This window comes from Thermobia domestica, chromosome 15 (genome assembly GCF_964235325.1).
Source record: "Thermobia domestica chromosome 15, izTheDome1.hap1.1, whole genome shotgun sequence".
In the NCBI taxonomy this organism is placed as follows: domain Eukaryota; kingdom Metazoa; phylum Arthropoda; class Insecta; order Zygentoma; family Lepismatidae; genus Thermobia; species Thermobia domestica.
In genome coordinates, this window is record NC_137468.1 from 63445125 (window position 1) to 63467703 (window position 22579).

Here is a 22579-nt window from a genome sequence, read left to right on the forward strand (position 1 = left end):
ATCCCAGACCGTGGCATGCTGACAGAAAGTGTCTACCTCCTGGAAAACAACGCACCCGTTCACTGATCGAAGATTGGCCAGACAGATGCACGACCCTAGGTATGAAATTCGTCATAGTTCGCGTTTTTTCCTCACAGAACTTTAACTTCGTTCCACTTCTTCGCAACCATGCTGTCATTTAATAGGGGAAAGTACTCCTGTAATGTTGCCACGCTTCTTTCTGAGGAGCAGAAATGGATTTTGGACCTCTAAACCTTACTTCATGTTCGGACCTATAATACAGCAACGGTGCAGTTATACGAGCTATACATTAACGCACGACCTACATAGGTATGTAGAATTACACATGTAAAATTTCATCGCTCTACAATCTTTGAAAGTGGGTCAGAGTAAAAGTTTCTCGTGCACTTGTCGTTAGACGGCAATTTCAAAGAAATCACACATGTGCTAATTACTCAGAAACTATTGATTTACGACCCCCGGTTCATATACATTGAGAAAAATTCATTCTCCGGACAGCGGTATATTGTACAAATATACGGTATCCTCTTGCTTACTACAGAAATCAGTACAGAGCATACGTTATCCGTATGCTACATAGGCACTGCCCTTAGATGTTACATGAAAAATGAAATGAAATGAATTCTTTAAGTTTTACGTCCCACGTTTATGCCGGTGAGACTAAAGGAGACGGCGACGATGAGAGATGAGTGAAATGAAGAAAGTGGGAGGAAACGGGAGAACCCCGAGAAAATCCACGAGCACGGTTTTTGTCCACCACAAAGTTCACACGGCGCGAGCTGGAATCGAACCAGGGACCCCACGTACCGGGGGTGAACGCTCTACCACTGAGCCACCGCGCCCCCCAAAGATGTTACATCATGCCGTTTCAGGATGTCTGATATCTAACAGTCTTCCTTGTATTACATACATATATGTATGTTATCTTCGTCAGCTATATGTTATATACGCCCATTTGTATGTGAGATCCTGACCGCCTATATTGTTTCACACGGAAAGTAAGTACAGATGGAACATTTATACAGAAAGTACTATAAAACATGCTTTCTCAGTTATACGTTTGCTGTATGTTAAGTCCAAAAAGTACAGGATTTACAAATGTAACATACGATTTGATGTACGGTACATACAAGTTTTTTTTCTCAGTGTAGGTGAAAATGTTTCAAAATAGTTGAAGAATATCCCCTTGCAAGGAATGTATCGAATTACCAGTCACCCTGTATATAACACACACTGATACTCGTGTTTAATATTACATAAAAAATCTAAATAGCAAATTTCATGTCTCTATCCTTAAAGATTCCGAGATATGTACATCTTTCTAGAATAATTACAGTCCCCCTTCCGTCTCTTTCTACCTCTCGGTAATTTCCGTCACAAATTCAATGTACTATCCAAATTTCAAATTTCTAGCTTAAATGTTGAATTGGTTGTTCTAGACATTAGAAATGTGTCGTTCTCTTGCATGAACTCAATGTAGAGAACAAGTTGGAGAAAAGCACACTAAGAAAAAGGAACATGCGGTAACACGGTAATATGCTGAAGAATTTGATAATAAACAGATGGTCACTTAATTTCTAGTTATTAATATCATGTATCTTCCTGAAAACAAATACATAATTTATATAAAATTTACCGGGAAGTATATATTTAAAAAATCACTAAAAGCAGACACAAAACATAACAGTGTAGCAGAAACAGATAAATGTATTACTGAAAGGAAGCAAAATACATGTAAACTGACGAGTTTTGAATTTATATTTTATTTTTAGTTACTATTTTCCATTACATTTTAATGTATCTCTTCAATTAGCACCATGGTCATATGAAACACAAGAAATGAATTTATGTCTATCTGTTATGTTATTGGAGTCTGTGTGCTCTAGATTATATTACAAAACTCTACATATATTATAGTTAAACAATACAATGCTTTTATAATTACAACAACAGATGAAATATTAGTAGTATAAACATCATTACAGCATCAAACATTCATATCCGCAATATTAAATTGCAACATATATGCGTCTAAAATTGTCAAGTTCCATGTTTTGAGTTAATGTAAAGTTAATTTAGCAAACACAATAATAAACATTTTGATAATATTGTATGCACATATACAGAACTCATGGAATTGACATTTCAGGAGTCCAATATTTGTTCACCTTCTAATTTATTCTTATTTGCACAAGGTACCACTATCTAGTCTACCTTTTCTTTTTTTTAGTGGCCTCGTGTAGCGTAGTCGCTAATGCTCTCGCCTTTGATGGGAGCGGTCTCGGGTTCGATTCCCGGAGGGACACTCGGTCGAAAAAATGTAAAAAAAAATTCCAGCCCAACTATCCTGAGTGAAGTTTCCATTGATTTCCCTTATTCACCAAGCAAATGCCGGGATGTTACCTAACATACAGACTTCAGGACGCTTCTTTCCTTCTCTATTTCTTTCTTCCTGCCCTTTCTTCGGATAGTGTGGTCGGTGAGGGACATCATCTCTCCTACGTGAAGGGCTAAGATGGCCATAGATGCCGAAAGCGCAGAAATCTAACTCCCAAATCCTTTTCCTTTTGTACATTGTAGGGAGTATAGCTAGAAGAGTGGTTCCCAACCTGAGGTATACATTCCCGGAGGGCGTGAAGAGAGAGGAAGAAATACACAAGCTATTGGCAGAAATAGGCAACGAAATTATGAATAAAACATCGCTTGTAAGGACTATTTACAATTTGGGGTTAGCAAAGTCTACATACATTACACGTGTAACATTTTCCTTTGTTATGGATAGAAGGGGAGCATGAAGTATGGAAGGTTTACAGAGAGGGACATCAGGTAAACAAGGTTATAAATCATTGAGTTAAGAGCCGTGGAATCACTTTTCAATGGAATTTGGTTTGTGTAAAGCTTGTTCATATGAGCGGTTCTGTCGAACATAATGGTATGTCACTTCACTATCTTTTGGTTAAACTGAAAAAAAAAAAAGATTATTCCCATGTAATTCATTGCAATGATACATACCAAACAAGCTTTACCTGCCTTTTTCAGGCACATTTCCAAAGTAAAACTATCTACATACTCCTCTGTGGTTCGAACACAACACATTTTATCTAATAACTCAATTTCACCGGAAATGGCGCTTAGCATTATGTTCGCCCGAGCGGATCATTTATTTACTCTATCTGTTTGTGTGTTCGTCCGAGAGGCAAAATTTCAAAAAATACTTGATGAGTCACCATCAATTTCTGCCGGGGTGTATAGGGTAAAAAATTAGGAATAAAGTTAGTTGATGGATTTGTTATACGCCATTAGGTCTCAAGATATGGGAGATGAAAAATTGGTTCTCATGTATCCCTTTGAGAGTAATTAGGTATATCACCATTGGCTGTTAGATTACTTGTAGTGCTGTTGAGATTAGTGGTTTAGTATAGTGCTCAGGATGCAAAATACTATTCTATCCATGAAACACAATGTTAAAACTTGTTATGAAACTGCAGTAAAAGACTTTCTACTCGGCAAATATAAACACTTAAATATTTTCTATTTTCAAATATTCATTCATTGTACTGAAGATTTTGAATGGGAGATAGAAGATGAGAAGAAATACAAAGAATTCAAACTTCCATTTTCACATTGTGTACACCTCTAATAAACCAAACTCCTTCACATGGTATACACTATGACATCATTATTTCATTCTAAATACCATCTTTGGATCTAATTATATCTTCAAATATTTTGGTTTCTATTTCTTTGCAAAGCGACATAAATGCTGTTTTCCAATTGTGGTAATCAAACACCTTATTGATAAATTAAAAAAAAAATGCAAAGTAGTATCATACTCCAGGAAAATGAACTATGTACAGTTACCCACATAAGCACTTGGATCCCTGACTGTTATAATTCCATTATTTGGGTTCCAGGTACTTATGTGGGTGACTGTACGTGATGTGTATACTATTAATCAAAAATGCTAATTGAGAGAGTGGATTATATAACTGATCTTGGAGTCACGCTGAGAAAAAAAATTGTATGTGGCGTACGTAAAATCGTATGTAACACTTGTAAATCCTGTAGTTTTTGGACTTAACGTACAACAAACATATAACTAAAAACGCATGTTTTATAATACTTTATGATAAGTGTTCCATCTTTACGTACTTTCCGTATGAAACAAAATAGGCGGTCAGATCTCACATACAAATGGACGTATATAACATATAGCTGACGAAGGTAACATACATATATGTATGTAATATAAGAAAGACTTAGACATCCTGCAATTTCATGATATAACATCTAAGAGCCGTGCCTATGTAGCATACGGATAACGTATGCTCCGTAGTGATTTCTGTAGTAAGCAAGAGGGTTCCGTATATTTGTACAATATACCACTGTCCGGAGAACGGATTTTTCTCAGTGCACTCTGCAGTCAAACCTGTCATTCGATATTCATGTCAACAGAGTAGTTGGTGAGGCCTTTAGGAACCTTGGTTTTGTGATAAGATTAGGAAATGATTTTCTAATACTAATGTCCTCAAAATACTATACACTGCCTATGTAAGTTCTAAGATGAAATATGCAGCAATAATACGGGATTCTAGTAGTAAGAAATATATAAACAAAATCGAAAACATTCAAAATAAATTTGTGTATTTTTTGACATAAACAGAGATATCCGAAATTTGAGAAATACGAAGGTCTTCCAAGCAAATATTCATTACAAGCACTTGAAAGCAGGAGAACTTATTTCATTTTCTTTCTTACACAAAATAATTCATAGTGCAATAGATTCAGAATATTTGTTATCAGAAAACAAACTTCATGTCCCGCATAGAGCAATGAGACACCAATAATAGAACATTCCATCTCTCAGCAAAGGACTAATGCATTGGATGTATCGCCTGTCAGAAAAATGTCCTTATTATATAATAAGAAAAAATGAAATGAAATCTTTGAGTTTTACGTCCCACGGTTATGCCGGTTAGGCTAAAGGAAACGGTGATTATGAGAAATGAATGAAATGGTGGAATGAAGAAAGTGGGAGGAAACGGGAGAACCCCGAGAAAACCCACGCACACGGCGTTTGTCCACCACAAATTTCACTTGGCGGGCGCTGGGATCGAACCCGGGACCCCAAGCACCAGAGGTGAACGCTTTACCACTGAGCCACCGCGGCCTCCTATTATATAATAAGTTGTCACAAGAGCACCCAGAGGTAGACATTATTATTTATAGACAAAATTTTATTCTAAATAAAAGAGCTATATATCGTGATATATGTATTTTAAATTACAAGACATGTATTTTGCTATCAAAGTATTATGTTATTATATGTGTATTTTAAATTTGTATTATCATATAATGATGGGAAACTGTAATTTGGCATTTACCTAAATACATTATTTTCCGAAATAAATAAATAAGTAGTTTAGTTATGTTGAGATTGAGGTAGATATATCTATTTAAGAGAAAATAAACTCAAATAGGTGCAGGCCACCAAGTGCCATACACTAATGAAACTGAGACGTTCAAGATAGGTATCAAATTAACTTTTCAAGTGCAGATGTGTAAGCTAATCGGAAATTCCTAGATTTCAGTTAATACAAATGTTTATTCAATAAATTTTGAAGTAACTCAGGTACCACTAAAATATAATCTGAACAGGTCCGGGAGAAAAATTCTATTTATTTATTTATTTATTTTGTGGCGAAAATAGCAGGTTTAGGAAATTAATTATTAAAAGGATGAAAATGGGTGCATGCAGAAAAAAAGTAAACTTTCGTTAAAATACATTTTTTCTTTTAATACCTGTATTTAGGTATTAAGCCACATTACGACAGTTACGCAATGTTTGAAATAGAATACAGCGTATGTACTGTACAACTGGAACTTATAGATTTAGTATGAGGGAAATACAGTAATGTGGTAGAATAAGTACTGTGCTGTAACATAAAATTGAACATACAATACTGATAGTGTACAATACTAGTATTCTACTACGGTTTACCATAGTACTATAGTACCGTATTAATATTACTTGTTACAAGACATGAACTCAGTTATTGTCTTTTGTCGCAGTGAAGAGAGTCTATTGGACGACTCGTAGTTTCATAAACTACTATACGTACTGTACGTGGAAAAATAAAGACATCAAATTTTTCCAACATTTTAAACATTTTTCCGGTACAGTACATATACTGTAGTCAGAAAACATGCTTTGAAATACTATGCGCAATGTATTACAACACAATAGACCCATTCACCTACTTCAAGCCGCGATTTGACTGTTATTCCGGCTAATCCGTAATTCGAACAGGGTTCGGTCCCAATTAGTTCGGATTAGCGGGACTCCACTGTATTTATGAGATATAAATATTAACATAGTTGCTAGGATAAACGATGTACAAATAATTATACAGTATATTATTCATTGAAGCATATTATCCTTAATTGTTACTCGTTTATTATTTTCTCTATTATTACGTTCCTTCTTTATAATATTTCATCTCCCAACTCAACACATTTAAACTTAAAACAGATTTCCTTAGGAGATATATAGCAGCTGTAAGAGTGTCAACAACTTAATAGTAATGTCGGATTAGAAAATGATAGTACTGCGTAGTTCTTGCATCTCTAAATTTACTTTTAGCAGTTTCTGCTTAAAATGAAGAAAGTTCCCAAGAAAGAAATATCAGTAGTCGAGTAATTAGTGTTTTATCTAACGTACTGTATTTTCTAATGCTTATACATCCTAACATTTTAAAGCGTTTATCATTTCTAAACAACAATATATATATATGACAAGTTTCCAGAATGAAAATTATTAAGAATTTGGCTATGACTAGTATCCATTATAACTTGACAGTATTCTAGAAATCAGTGATATACATGAAATAAGTGTAACGAAGAGGCGAATTAATATGTAGTTCATGTCGGTAGACAGTCAATAGTATCTAATGAATATAAAGTCTGAAGGACGTGCTTTCTTGAAAAAAAAATAAATAAAAGCTTCACTCGTAAGCAATAGTTCAAATTTCAATATGAGTTAGAGAAAACATTATATTTTACAACCTTGAGAGAAAACAATTTTGTTCATAAATGAAAGTGCCATTAATAGTACAGACACATATCAATGTAATATGAACATCAATGTGAATACTTATACAGAAAAAATGACTTAAGAAAAAATAAAATCTTGGGCTGAAATTGCCGTGACACATAACACCGACTCACAAGCTCATATTACACTCACGTTGTCTATGAAGTGCTTCCAGTTGTCAATTAAGTTTTCAATTGCCAATTAAGGTTATAACTCTGCGCAAATTGAGGAAATACATATGCAGAAATGTATTCTGTGAACGCCATAGAAGGAAAGATGAAAGGAAAGCGAGTAGGAAGATGATCACAACAAATCGATGATTTGAAAAATAGAAAATATTAAGAGTGAAAAAAAAAAAAACTAAACATCGGCAAATATGGAAGAAACATTTCCAGACATAAACTTAAAATCAAATAAAAAAAAACCAGCACATTAGCCCCTAGACCTGCCAAAAGGAAGAATACTTAATAATAATAATAATAATAATAATAATAATAATAATAATAATAATAATAATAATAATAATAATAATAATAATAGACCTATGAGCTTTTTCCTTTGTTGATAAAATTATTATATATTCTTATTCTAATCGGATGCTTGTAAATTTGCAATATTTTAAAAGTCTTAAAAATGTTCCATGCAAATATTTGTCAACTTATCTATAAAGTCTGTTCCTATACGCACGCAACCACTGTTTGAGTATACTTTGTTTTTCACTTGGCGAAAGTTTTATGTTGCATGTGAGATCCACAGAGGTGGGCGTATTCTCTTGACTCACTTATCAGTCAAGAGGAGTCGGGTCAAGACTTCACTTAGGAAGTAATATGTGGGCTATCCAAAAATACATGTTTCAGAATCCTAAGGTATTCACACAACAATTTTTGAAGAGGGAGTTTGGCTATGGGCATATAATTTGAAGTACTCACAAACTACCTCTATAAAAAAGTTATGGCAGTACTGCAGGATTCTGAAACATGGCTATTTGGATAGGGCACATACTAGTTCCTAAATAAAGTCTTGACGCGACTACGATAGGTCCCATAGTTTCGGAGCTATGGACCTTTAAAGTGAAGATTTTCATGTTTTCGACAGCCTATAACTCGAAAAGGAAGCATTTATGCATCCAGGTTGGTCTATACTTTTCGTCTTATCTTGTGTCAGGAATCATCTCCCAAACGTTGTCGCTGTTGTTTTGAAACATCCTGTATTTGATAATCTGTATCTATTAAGCCATGTGAAATTAAGTATACAGTTAACAACTAGTTATTTTACATATGAATTATGTCAAATTATTGGGAAATTTATGAATTATATAAAATTATTTAAAAACTTATGAATTATGTCAAAGTATTTGCAAACTTATGAATTATGCCAAATTATTTGAAAACTAATGAATTATGTAAAATTATTTGTAAACTTATGTCAAGTTATTTTCAAACTTCTGGCAATTGTATCGTTTTACTTAGCCATCATTACTTTGTTAGTAAAGGTGGAAATTTATTCTCAAAGTATTAAATGCTAGATAATACTTATTCATCCCACGGATTTTGTACCATGGTACAGAAGTTCTTAACACATATCACCTTTTTAATTCCCCTTTCATAAACGAGAACTACCTTTTGTATTCTTCAAAGATTTTTGAAAGTATTTTTCATAGAAATAAAATTAACTTGGACAAGTCACAAAGGTGTATTTGATGTTCAGTTTTAATTGATTAGCAAATTACCCTTTGAAAATCGTCATGAATGCACACAAGAGTACATAAGACTATCATTGTAAATTTATAGGAGTATTACATGTTTTTAGGGAAAGAAATAATAAGCTGATAAAAATAAACATGAAGAATCAATGTTCTGGTTGTAATGGATACAAGTAATTGTGGATTCATATTTAGAAATTACTTATTAAATTTCAAGAGAAATACACCTTAGGCAAATCAAAGTTCTTGTGTTAAATCATCATTCGTTTAAGAATTGTTTGCTAACAAGCAACCGACGAGAATAGCTTGTGTTATACAAGTTTTTCCTTATATTAGCACCCCCCAGACAAGAGAACACGAAAAGATCGTTATTGTGAAGTACATACAATATTTGTTATGTAGAATGTTAGGATGATGAGACATCTTTCATTATCTCTTCGCAGAAAACAAGAGCATTGCATTATATTCTGTATCTAGAACTAAGTGGAGAAACATAAACATTGCGATGGTTTACGGTAAGTTGTAATTGGTGTACCACAACACGTTCAAACTTAACTTCCAACAAAGTTGGTAAAACATAGGGAATAAAGCAGGGAGCTTGTATCAGGAAGTGTAGCACTCGTTCGGGATTCGCAGGCTGAGGGTAAAAGGGGAGGGTAGAGGTAGATGAATAATATTGTTGTTTGTGCATGAAAGGGAGAGAGAGAGAGAGAAAGTAGTAACATTGTTTGTATGTTGGTATGAGATGTGTTTGTGTGTGTATTTGTGAACACGGTAGACCCGCTTCATAATCGCAATAAATAACATCTTGTTGAAACAGATACCTCTGCTAGTGGGTAGAGGAAACAGTTTAGGCAAACTGTTGACATTGGTAGTTTGGTGGCGATGTACGAGAAAGTGAATGGGGAATTGAGGGGAGACTACAATTTGTTGCTTGAAGACTTATTGTATACGGAATTCGGGTGAAAGGTTCCAATTCTCAAACCTCACTATTCCTGCCTCTTTCCGTTACAACCCTCTGTCTCCCCCCCCTAAAACCACAAAAACAACCCAAATGAGAGCCAACAGCCAATTTGGCACTGTTCCACCAGGCGACAAAGTTGTCCTTCCAATGTTCAACACACACACATATATATATACGTACATCTAAGATAGATAGATAGGCTGGGATAGATGGGAACAGTACGAGAATCCAGGAATAAAATAAAACAGAAAGAAGACTAACAAGCATTAAGCAAGAAAAAGTACAATGCTTTGCGAGTAATGTGATGAGTCATGCTCAAAATACGTACCTTACATTCATTTCCATTGAATCATCGCCTTCAATATTGAATAACGCAGTTTTTCTCCATTATTTCACATTAAATTTTCTACAGTTAGAAGCAGTATTGAACCACATCCACATATCAGTATAGTATTTATCTTATATAGTTGCTGTTAAGAGCAATCTTCAGAATCTAAAGCCAAACTCCATGGCACTATAGATTCAAAAGATCTACGGCTGGCCAGATGGCGTATCTTGGTAACATTGTCTCTTAAAGCCTATACTTTTGTATTTCTGTACCGAATTTGGTATCTTAAACTTAGTTAGTCTCCACTTGAATCATGATAATGGTTGAACAGAAAATATTGTACTGTTGTATGGCAATTAGTACATTCGTTAGAGCAGATGTTTTTATATACAGTATGTCTCAAAAGTCCCCTAACATAGGGTAACCCTGTTATTATCAGATTTACAACAAAATATAAGAGGGGAACCGTACCCAAATATGACGTTTTTAATCTAAAGTGAAGGATTTTTTTTTTTAAATCAGACGAGCCGTTGGGGCTGTACATTCTTTATGCGCCCAATGTTAAATGAAAATGAAATGTTGCCATTTACCTGGATCTGTAACATAAGTGAATGAAGTTACTGTCGGTTATGCTAACGTGTCGATGGCCAGCCCCTATTTCAAACATGTCCCCATTCACCATAGTCTTACAAAATTTTTCTACCTCGCGTCCCGTCCTTTCATCCCACAGCCCCAGGTAAATGGCAACGTTGCATTTTCATTTAACATTGGGCGCATAGAAAGTATACGGGCCAAACAGCTCGTCTGATTTTAAAAAAAATCCTTCACTTTAGATTGAAAATATTATATTTGGAGACGGTTTCCGGTCAGCAACGCTTAGCAACGAAGGGTTTTTTGAGACACCCTGTATATTATATATTATCTCATTCTTTGTGTTTCCCTTTTATAAATGGAAATATGATACATGGGAATACAATTCGTGTAAACTAATCTGAAAATGTCCTAGCAGCAAGCTCAAAGTAGTGACCAAAAGCGGTGAAGGATATACATAAAATAAACTATCACGATGGAAGTTTCAATTTCGTCTGGTTGATGTCAACCGCTGGAGGATATATGTTGTCATCCAATGAAGAGATGTGTAACTTCTACTACCCTTTGCAAAATAAATAAATAAATAAATAAATAAATAAAAATAAAATAAAATAAATAAATAAAAATAAAAAAAATCAGAAATTCGCTTTCGTTCCAGTGAGTTACCGTGTAAAGTAACGGACTGACATAAGTTACCGTTACCCGTTAAGATGGTAACGGATTGACTTCGTTAACGAACTAGGCTTAGATAATTCCTTTAGCTCTCTATTGCAAACAAACTAAGAAACAAACATACTGTACATACATACCATACCATACAGAACGTAAAGAGTCTTCAGAACGTATCTGATTTTGATCAAACTTAGAAGTAGACTTCGACATGCTTTGTATGTTTGTGAAATATTTTCATGTGCAAGCCTTTGATTACTGAGTTATGGGCTACCAACTTTGGAGATTACGACTTATTCAAATTTTCGCAAACAAAACTTCACTATTTCTGTGCTCTTACGTAATACAAATTTGGTAAAATCAGTGATGGACAATTTGTGTCCGCAATCGAGAAACTATTTTATTCAAGAATCATTTCGTTAAAAATTTAATTGTGTAGATCTCTTTTCTATGAAAGTATTTTGTAATAAACATATTAGTTATGAGATTACTAACATACCGTACGCGCAATTGGCGTGAGAGACTGGGGATTCGATTCCCGGCGGAGCTAATGTGGTTCGGATCCCACTGCACACTGTAGTTCCATATCTCATATAGGCTTATTGTTGAAAGGGACGCTAAACTCAAATCAAATCAAATACAATGAACTTGTTAACATGTGGAATTTTATTAATTGTGGATATATCTCTTCTAAAGTTGCTTTATGGAACGTTATTAAAATACTATCAGAAAACGTTGGTTCAGTTTTTAATATTATCATATTATTAAATTAATTATAAATATTTTAGACAAGCTGCAAATACTTAATTCTTCGGTAAATCCGTTGATTGATCCAATAATTCACTCATCAATGGATCTCCGAAACTATTTGGCTTAGAATCCTGATTCAGCGAAACGTTGAAATTTTGTATAAATGTTCTTCTTACTCTTCAGGCTGTAAAGTATACGGGACGTTTTGAAATTCTTTCCACAATGGAGGATAAGGGTGATTCAATGATCTTTTATCATTTTCGCTATAAGCCAAATCTCCGAAACTATTGAACATAGTGTTGAAATTTTGTTCAAATATTCTCTTTGTACTTTAGGCTCAGATAACACAATATTTTGCAAAATAAGGCTCCTAAGGAGGAATAAGTGAGATTTAATAATTTGTTTTGCCATTTGTAAGATTTCTGAAACCATTACGCGTACAACCTTGAAATTTTGATAATATTGAATGCAGAAGCATAAAATTGTATCTATGTTATTACTTGCATCCACGGGAAGGAATAAATAAAAAACTTTGTCCCGGTAACACGTGCCGGTATACTATAGTAACTGCAACTACTCGTGAAGAATGGGCAGAAAACTGTTTTGCATTACGTGTAATAGTTTGGAAGATTTCGGTGCGATTCGTTGAGCTGCCTTCCGAACGCACACTTGAGAAAACGTCAAACGGGGCAATGTTGCAACAATGTTGCCATACTTTGAAGATATAGTAAACGAGCGATAAAAAACAGCACGTAAATAACTATAATACGAACGGTAGCTGCTATTATTCGAAATAAACGATAACAATAATAGCATCGAAAATATAACCCAACGACAACAACATTTAGCGAAACAAAACTTAACGGCAACCCGATAACACTGTACCTTCAGGAGATGTTCTCTGTAAAGCACGAGAGATCAAACTGGCGAAAGTTCATGGATGGAGGTTGACGACCGGAACGCACCCTCACGTTCTATTGGCTTGTGAAATTGGAAGATCTAGGTCAAATTTTACGACTCGTTGCCATCACTATAGTTTTCTAATAAACCACTATTCTTCTAATTTCATATATGCCTGAATGGTAGGCAACCACAAATTTTGTTAAGTATAAGGGGTTGCATAGAGACAAGGGGAAATCCGAAAATTTAATTTTTATGAAACATAACTTGCATTTCCAGGATTAAGATAAGTTATTCTGTCCGAGTCTCTGGATTTCTGTATACTATGAATAAAATCGTGCTTAAGTAATTGTTCTGATTCCTCACCAACCACTCCAAACTCCATATCATATTTATGCAACTATTAAAGGACTTCGTTACACGCTACGTTGTGTTGATTAAGTGAAAAGCGATTGTGAATATAGCGACATCTATTAGTGCGACTGTTTATTATTTTGAAGTAGTTGATGATCCCTAGACTTAGATTCCCTATACGCTATAGATTAAAATCGTGTTTGATTAAAAGTTCTAAATATTTAAATTTAAGAAGTTTATTTATTTATGTAACTTTTGCCTACCAGATGCAGTTACACAAATATTAATGCACAAATCTAAGTAAATGAGTTTTATGATAATCATAAATAGCAAAGTACGTTTATATTCAGAATCAACACTATCCATTTTTAAATAAATTGAAGCAATGTGGTTTTAAGTTACAATTGAATTATCTGCACATTACCGACATCTATATTGGCGTCATGCAGGTAACGCAAGTAATGACACTATTCGTGTGACTGGACGAATTAATATACAGAATGAGACATTTCTCCTTTAAAATTAGAAATTAAGATGACACGCAGACAAAAACAGACGTTTCCCTTTCATCATTAGGATTTCACATTCGATGTCCGAGGGATAAAACAAGATTTTCCAAACATTTTTATATTTATTTGCACTGCGTGTTGAGGCAGTAAAGAGTAAATATAATTTACCATAACTTGTATAAAGAGGAAAGACAAGTATTTGTTGAGCAATAGTACTCCAGAATTTACAAATTAAATTAATTCCTCAGTGATCAGAAGCTTGTATATATGTGAGAACGGCTAATACTCTGTATGTTTGTCAAAAGTGTATATGATCCTAATTGAAGAAACGTTACCGAAATTTCTCCTATTCGACTCGTTAGCATTTGTGTGTTTGACTATCTAATGAACTCCACTGTAACCGATCCCAATCCCATGTTGAGAAAAGTGGAGGAAGTCGAACTCATATACGCTAGGCACTATCAAACGCTACTCGCTGAACTGTCATACGCAGGATTAAAGAGAACAAAAACATCGCTTTCTGTACTCGGCTCTTCCTCATAGAAACTGTGTCGAAAACCGGTGGGCATAGTTAGAGGCGGTGATGGTATTCCCCTACTGGGAGAAGCAGGGAGTCAGAAAAGCCTGTCAGTCTTTTAAATGGGTCAATGACAGGGCGATTGAGCCCAAGCATGTGCTTACTACATCATTACGGTGTCTTACCACATCATGTAGGCTGTGAGGTAGGCTATTGTAGGCACCATTATCGGTGATGAGCGATTGGAGCCTCCCAATTGGGAATTTCTCCCTAGTGCAGATAGACTACATCACCGTATTGGTGAGCTCTTTCGTGGCTAGGTAGTTAGCGTACGCGCTTTTGGTTTGGGAGACCCTAGTTCGATTCGGCGAGAGTTCTTGTGGTTTGGATTCCATGTGGTTTGGATCAGTAGGTCCCGTCTCATATAGCCTCGCTGCTGAAAGGGATGCTAAACTCAAAATCAAAGCAAATTATCCATTGTTACCGGTAATGTATGGCGTTCTTCTTTCGTAAAATGAGGTAGGAAGAGACTGATACCCTGTTGTCTATAAAGGGAGAGGGAAGTCTTTGGGATATACCTCAAATAGTACGACGTGCCCTTAAGTCCGGAGTTGGTTTGTTGAGCGTATACGTGGTATCTCTTGGCGCTTTCTGAACGGCAAATAAATGGGCTGGGTCAGGATTCGAGGCCCCCAGGAGCTGAGGTTCCTGGTTTGAGTTGGACTCTGCCGGATTGTGGTTCTACCATGGGTCCCGGCAACTTGGGACCATATTCTCCAAACGGGAGTTGATCTAGCCTTATAACGCGGTGCCATCACTCCTTATGGTGATAGGTTCCACTCATTAGAAGAGCCTATTTAGATCGTATGGGATAGTGCCGTCTGACGAGTGGATTTCTTCTGAAGTCGCTTCTGAGAACTTAACGGATTGGCCGCACTTATAAGGACAGTATATAGGTCACCTTCGATGATGATCAGAAGCATTGTCAGTAGATACTCTCATTAATCTGTACATCTGTTCGTCGGTCTGTTCCATGATAACTATTGTACCTGTAAAACTTACTCGATTTCGATGCAATTTGGTATGTGCCTCTTGCAGAAATAATCCTATTGTTTGGGATTACAATCTATCAAGTACATGGTTAGTAAAAGAAGGTAAACCCACCGCATATAACAAGTTTACACATTACATGTAAGAACATTTTCCGATATAAACATGTATATATTTTTCGAATATGATAACACTTAATGTAAGGGTATTTTTTTTATTGTATTGGAAATATCCACACAGCTTGGAGTTAATATCTGCCGAGAAATACAGTACGAATCCATCCCTCTCCCTCCATTAATTTCAAAAATTTGTTTCACGAGAATATTTCTTAAAAATATTTGAATTTGGCGAAATGTCATAAATTTTATTTGAGGCTACCTAATCATCCCCTCTGCAGGTAGTTACGAAATAACAAAATAGTAGATTTATTCTCCTAGCCTTTCCCCGATTTCTTTTAGACTTTAAGGACAAATGTATATTTTCTTTGACCTTATTTTGTAATCTTCAATACTTGACATTAAAACCAGTCAAGAATGAGAAGTGAATTCATTCTCCTCATGTGGAGTGGATTATTCCCCCTCAATTTAGAAAGTATGTTTTACACAATTTCCGTTGCAATTGAACGATTTTAATGTAATATGTCATTCATCTTTTTAAGGCATTACAAATATTCACTCTGCATGAAGCTGAAACCAGTAAAGAAAAGAGTAGCGGCATAACTTCCCCGACAAGTTTTTTTTAGAAAAAAATGAAATGAAATCTTTAAGTTTAACGTCCCACGGTTATGCCGGTTAGTTTAAAGGAGATGGTGATAATGAGAGATGAGTGAAATAGTGGAATGAAGAAAGTGGTAGGAAACGGGAGAATCCCGAGAAAACCCACGAGCACGGTGTTTGTCCACCACAAAGTCCACACGGCGAGAGCTGGGATCGAACCAGGGACCCCAAGCACCGGAGGTGAACGCTCTGCCGCTGAGCCACCGCACCCCCGAGTTCTTTTAGAATTCCACGATAACTTATGTAAAGTTCACTCGGTTTTGATATAATTATTTAAACTTTCTTTGACTCTTTTCCGTAATCTTTCGTGCTTAGGTTTAAAATCAACCAAAAATGAGCAGTGAATTTAGTCCCTCAATATGGCATGAACTTTTTTCTCCTCCAATTAAAAAACATATGATCCAAGATATCTTTAGTAAAAATATAAGAATTTTATTGAATATGGCGTATACTTTTTTAAGTTCCACAATCATTCCCATTACTTGGATTTAAAATAAATCGAGAATGAGAGTTTGAACCTTTTTCTCCAGATTAAGAAAATGTTCTATAATAACTTTTGTAAATATTATTCGATTTTATTACATTATGATATACAGTGTGTTATAAAAATTTGCCACAATATTTTGGAAATAGACTCCTCGCATCAAAATAAGAAAAAAGTTAATACAGATCTGTGGTCGGAAGTGCATAGTTTTGTAGTTACAGGGTGCCGAAAACGTGAAAAAAATGAATTTTAAAGGTCCTTTGTTACACTACTATAGGAAAGATTATTAGTTGGGTCAAGACATCACTGAGGAACTAGTATGTGAACTACAAAAATATCCATCTTTCAGAACCTCCGATACTTGAAAAATCAATTTTAGAGAGACTGTTTGGGCGTACTTGATTACTCTCCATTAACTTCTCTAAAAATAGGTGTGCAAATATTGGAACATTCTTAAACATGGATATTTGGACAGTTCCTCAGTGATAACTTGACCCGACTATAATAGGTCCCATAGTAGTCGAGCTATGAACCTGTAAAGTTTAATTGTTTCACGTTTTTGACACCCTGTAACTCCGAAACTATCCACTTTTGAGTAGAGGTTCATATGAACTTTTTTCCTTATTTTAATGTGAGAAATCTGTTCCCAAAATATTGTGGCGCATGTTTGTAACACCCTGTATGTTATCAGTGACATGTTTAATAATCCCCACCGTTGCAATTGAAGTCAAGCTTTTGTCAGGACTTATTTAATCCTTCCCTTCTAGAAGTTTAAAATAAGAATCTGATGATGACTTTCGAAAACATACAATTTTACCGAATATGGTTTAATTTTCTCTAAGAACTTCCAATAGTCTCAATTTCTTGCAGTTAAAATGGACCAATAATGAGTCACAGTGTTTTCTCCAGTTTTAAATAACATAATGTCCCGAATATTTGTTAAACTTACTCAAAATTTTTGTAGAGCATTGTGTGTGTTTGCCGGAGATTAGATACTTACTCCTGTAGTTTGGGATTGAAATTAGCGAGAGGGCAGATCACGCGCTTCAACAACGCACAGCATCATCAGTACATTTACATATGGTAGCACACGTTAGTAGAGATACTGGTATCAGAAATTTTATAATATATGCTTCAGTCTACAATAAAAATGGACTTAATAAAATATTACTTGAACATCTTTCCATTAAATCGAAATATATTTAGTGCCCTGCGTTACAAAATACATTCCGCACGGTTTGCGGAGAATGATGGTCTGTGTTTAAATTCTTTGACGTAACCTTCGATTCTCAAAATAAATCAGATGCTTCTTCTTTCCACTGTCCTCTTAGCATTTCTATAAATAGAACTGACCTTGAAAAGGAACGCTTGCTTGCTAAAAACCAACAGAAATTTCATCATTCTTCGCAGTTGGAATAATGTAAATTTCCTATCGCTGCTCATTAATTGAATTAAAATCCAGAACAAAATTACTCTTTCCATATAAATAGTTTACATGGTCTAATTTTGAAATCTGGCTAGAACAATTAATTTTTACTTCCTTGAATATTCTGATATTAAAGATTAAATAGTGAGCATATGGTGCTTACAAGAAACACATATGAACCTGTCATCCGGACATCCGAATCAAACCTAATCTATTCGATAAACGTAACAAATATACGTTTACGCACTAAAAAGGCGCCATGGACAATGGAGTAAGTCTCTGGGGCCCATTAACCCTGTTAGTATAAAGTATTTTATTAAATATAGTGTGTCCTTTGTTTGACCTATTCCTATAATTTGAAATTAATAAATAATGTTATCCACAATATTAGATTTGATACTGTCTCGCCTCGAAAAGTACATTTTCTTCTGTTAGAAGTGTTCTGCCTCTCGTCTCAAATTTCATCACGAAACTTTTATATTATCTCTTCTCATGGGTATTAATGAGGGGAAAAGGTGATGAATTAACCCCGTCAGCAAAGACAATCATGCTTAACTGTATCATTCTTAATATTATCAGACTTTTTAGGTAGTTCTGTATATAAATCAATAACAATTTTAGTAAATACGTGCAGTAATATCTATCAATTTCTACACTGCACTCAGAGGCCTGCAAACCCAGGCCCGGCCCGGATGGATCTGTATTCTGTGCCCGGCTCGACCAGACCCGGCCCGGCCCGAATCTCTAACTGGGCTGGGCACAAACGGGACGGCCCCTAAACTGGCCGGGCACAAACGGGCAGGGCGTAACGGCCTGAGAACAACCAAGTCTGATATGTCACATCAATCCTTTAATATGCAATGGAAAATGAGAAATGTGTCGTCATAATATTGTAATGTATTACGTCCCAAAGTTATACCGGCTAGGCTAAACGAAACGGTGATGATGAGAAATAAATGAAATGGTGGAATGAATAAAGTGGGAGGAAACGGAAGAACGCCGAGAAACCCCCACACACGGGTTTGTCCACTACAAAGTTCACTTGGCGCGAGCTGGGATCGAACCAGGGACCCCATGCACCAGAGGTAAACGCTCAACCACTGAGCCACTGTTCCAGGAACACCTAATTGACCCTGGCGTCTTGGTGACTTATTTGATCATTATATTTTGTTATATTTGTAGTATCATACTATAAACAATACAGGAACATGTAACACCATTTGGTATTTGCCTTGCTAATTGAACATTACTATAAATTGCACTGATTTTATGAACACGCCAATTCACGGTTTCGGCCTTCGTGGTCTAATGGTAGCGTACCAAATTTACTTAGAAGGTCAAATACTTGACTGTATCATACGTTCTTTAGATAACTACGGCTCAGGCAGTATGGATGATGATGGGATGAATTGGTAGAATGAAAACAGAGGGAGGAAAAGAGACCACCCCGGAAACTCCCACGCACACGGTGCTTGTCCACCACAAAGCTCACATAGCACGAACAGGGATTGATCCTACCACCTCTAGATGTGAGTATTTTATCTACTGAGCCACCGTTGTCCATCGTAGATCAACCATCGGTTTACATTCTACGCAGACCGGCCATAATAACTAGCATTCCTCCGTTTTTTTCTCTACTTAGAAGGTAAATTCTGTACCACCAGACATGTCAACTCTGACGCAAAATCGTAGCAGTTGTAGTAGTATTAGCAGTGGTCGTAGTAGTAATAGTAGAAGTAGTAGTAGTAGTAGAAGTAGTAATAGTAGTATTATTACAGTACTTTGCAGTCTTGAATAAAGAGTCAGTTCCCAAACACATTACGATTAACATAGGTTGTCAACATCAGTTTACGATCTGTCTTTCAGAGTGTCCGGGACGAGTCGGGCCTGCCCGGAAATATATGTCCAGTTCGGCCCTATAGCATTTGTGTCGGCCCGGTTAGGGCCCAGTTTGATATTACCTGAAACGGGCAGGGCCGGGCCGGGCTGGGTAATCCGCAGGGCCAAACGGGCGCGCCCGGCCCGTGCAGAGCTCTGACTGCACTAGATCGAAGGTATTAACATACAATCTACACACTCTGTTTGGTTAAAAATCTTCTAAGGTTCACTGGAAGTAAATTTCATAGGTCACTAAGACATATTTGTTCCAACATAAAGAATTAGGTTGGTGAGATTAGTGTTTAGTGTCCCGTTCAGTACCAAGGCTAAATGAGACATGGACTAACAGTTTACTATGGAATCCGACTCATTTGAGCTCCCGCCGCGAATCGAACTCTGGTCTCCCGTACCAAAGACGTATATGATAACCAAACAGCAGCCGTAACGGAGCTCCAACATAACAAAAGAAAATCACTATGAAAGTTTTACTAGATGGAAGGTTTATACTTTAAAATAATATACGTAAGAATATTACATATTTATATTATTATTTTTGTTTCTTTCAGAAGTTCATGATAGATAACGACGCAACGTGATTAACTCTGGGGCTTCGGCCCCAGGGTATTTTCTCCGTTCCTTTTCAAGGAGCTGAACAAAGGACTGGATTATAAATAAGGAGTAATAATTACAGGTAAGTTTCTTACAGTTAGTTTATCATTTTTCATCCTATTCATTGAAGAGACCAAAACAAGCTTTTACCATTAGAAATACTATAGGAGAAAAATGCACTTGCGTAGCGGCTTTTGGTTTCGGCTAGTATGGAGGCTACTATATTTTGACGTGGAGTGCTGTTTCATAATATTCACTTCCTTGTTATTATTCTCAAAAGACAAATCGCTATCAGGGCAATTACCTGGTTAGACGTATACTATGATTTAGGTAGATATTATTCCTTAACAACGACGTAGTACTTCAAAATGATAATGAGCCAATATATACAGCCAATCCCATTCAAATGTGGTTTGAGGAACATCAGGATTAATTTCAACATATCTCCTAGCTCCATTAACCCCTTGACATATTAATTTTACAACACATATGTATGATATACCATTTGAAAGATTTTTCAACTTTCAAAGGTATAAGACAAATTATTTCATCTAGTGACAGAAAGTTAAAACTAAAAGAAAAATACATCGATGGCTGAGACCGTCTCGCATCCGATTGTGTATAAATTGACGTAGTGACACTGACCGTTTCATGGTACTTTACGTATACCAAAGGGTTGAACTGTTAAGTTGAAGAAATCAATGGTCAGCGAGTTCGGATCAGATTTCTTCTGCATCATCGTTGCTGCAGCTCGGAACTATATTTCATAGAGAAAGTTACATTATCGTTCTAGAAATGACTCACGAGTTATATGCCTTAATTCCACGACGAACATAACCTCAGCTACAGTATCAAGATATTAAAAAAAAAAAAAAAACTGAGTGAACAGAACAGTTACATATCTCTAGCGATAGAGAAGGCATAACCTTCTAAAACACCCATAGTTTTTGAGAATATATACAGACAAGTATTACAATAATAGAACCACCTTAACAAAATTCAATTTACCTGAATAGCGTGGCGTAGGACCACCTTCAGAATCTAGTACAACTTGTATTCTTCGCGGAGTTCATGTATTTTCATTACGAGTGTGTCATTTTCATGAAAATAATGAAACATTCTTTATGAAATACAGTAATCAGCTGCATAGGCGATAATGAAGGAGAAAATCTGTGCTAAACTTTTTGTTCTAAAATTAGGCATAGGTGTCCATAATCTTCAACCTGGAAAGGTTACGCTTTTAGAGACGGTTATTTTAAGTCAGTAACCATAGACGCAGAAATAAATAAACAAGTAAATAAAATCAAGCTAAATTTTTATTATATTGAATACATAGCATGATTTATCTCACAAATTGAACACAAATGACTTATACTCTAGCCATCCTCTCGTTTAGATAGACTGTTTATACAAAACACCTGCCCTGAACGGAACCGTAGTCTGTATGTTTATGTAGTACGCCCCTTTCTAAAGGGTTTAAGGACGACTATCAGCCTTTTTTCCGAGGCAAAAATCGCCTGAAAGTCCTCTAAACCTAAGATTGGGTGCTGACTGTCTTATTTGACAAATTAAAAGCAAATGAGACACTTAAATTACCCTTGTCCTCTCGTCCCAATGTCGTGTTTATATACAACATCCATCCTCGCGTCCAGACGTTGTGTTTATACACAATATCCGCCCTCTCGTCCAGATATGTCTTTATACACTACAACTGCTCTTTTGTTTAAATGTTGTGTTTATATACTATACCAGTGCTCTAAGTGTTGTGTTTATATACCATATCCGTCATCTCGTTCAGATATTGTGTTTATATATCGTACCTGTCCTCAAGGGAACAATCGGTTGTTTGTTTATATGCCACGCCCATCTCTAAAGAGCTAATGGGGTCAAGGTAGGAATAAAAGTGAGGAGGAACGCGGGGCAACGCCGTCCCCTAAATCGAAAAAATATGTATGGCG

The 22579-nt window shown here is 35.8% G+C and overlaps 1 protein-coding gene and 1 long non-coding RNA gene across 3 annotated transcripts in view; one reads left to right on the forward strand and one right to left on the reverse strand.

The window, feature by feature from the left end:
- Nucleotides 1-22579, reverse strand: part of LOC145671052 (uncharacterized) — a 583222-nt gene that overhangs the window by 171601 nt on the left and 389042 nt on the right. The gene's annotated exons all lie outside the window — the stretch shown is intronic.
- The window catches only part of tn (tripartite motif containing protein thin), a 189647-nt gene that overhangs the window by 14294 nt on the left and 152774 nt on the right, over nt 1-22579 (forward strand). Inside the window, exon 2 of the mRNA XM_081739737.1 lies at nt 20579-20703. The gene's annotated coding sequence lies outside the window, so the exon portion shown is untranslated. The remainder of the gene's footprint in view (nt 1-20578; nt 20704-22579) is intronic.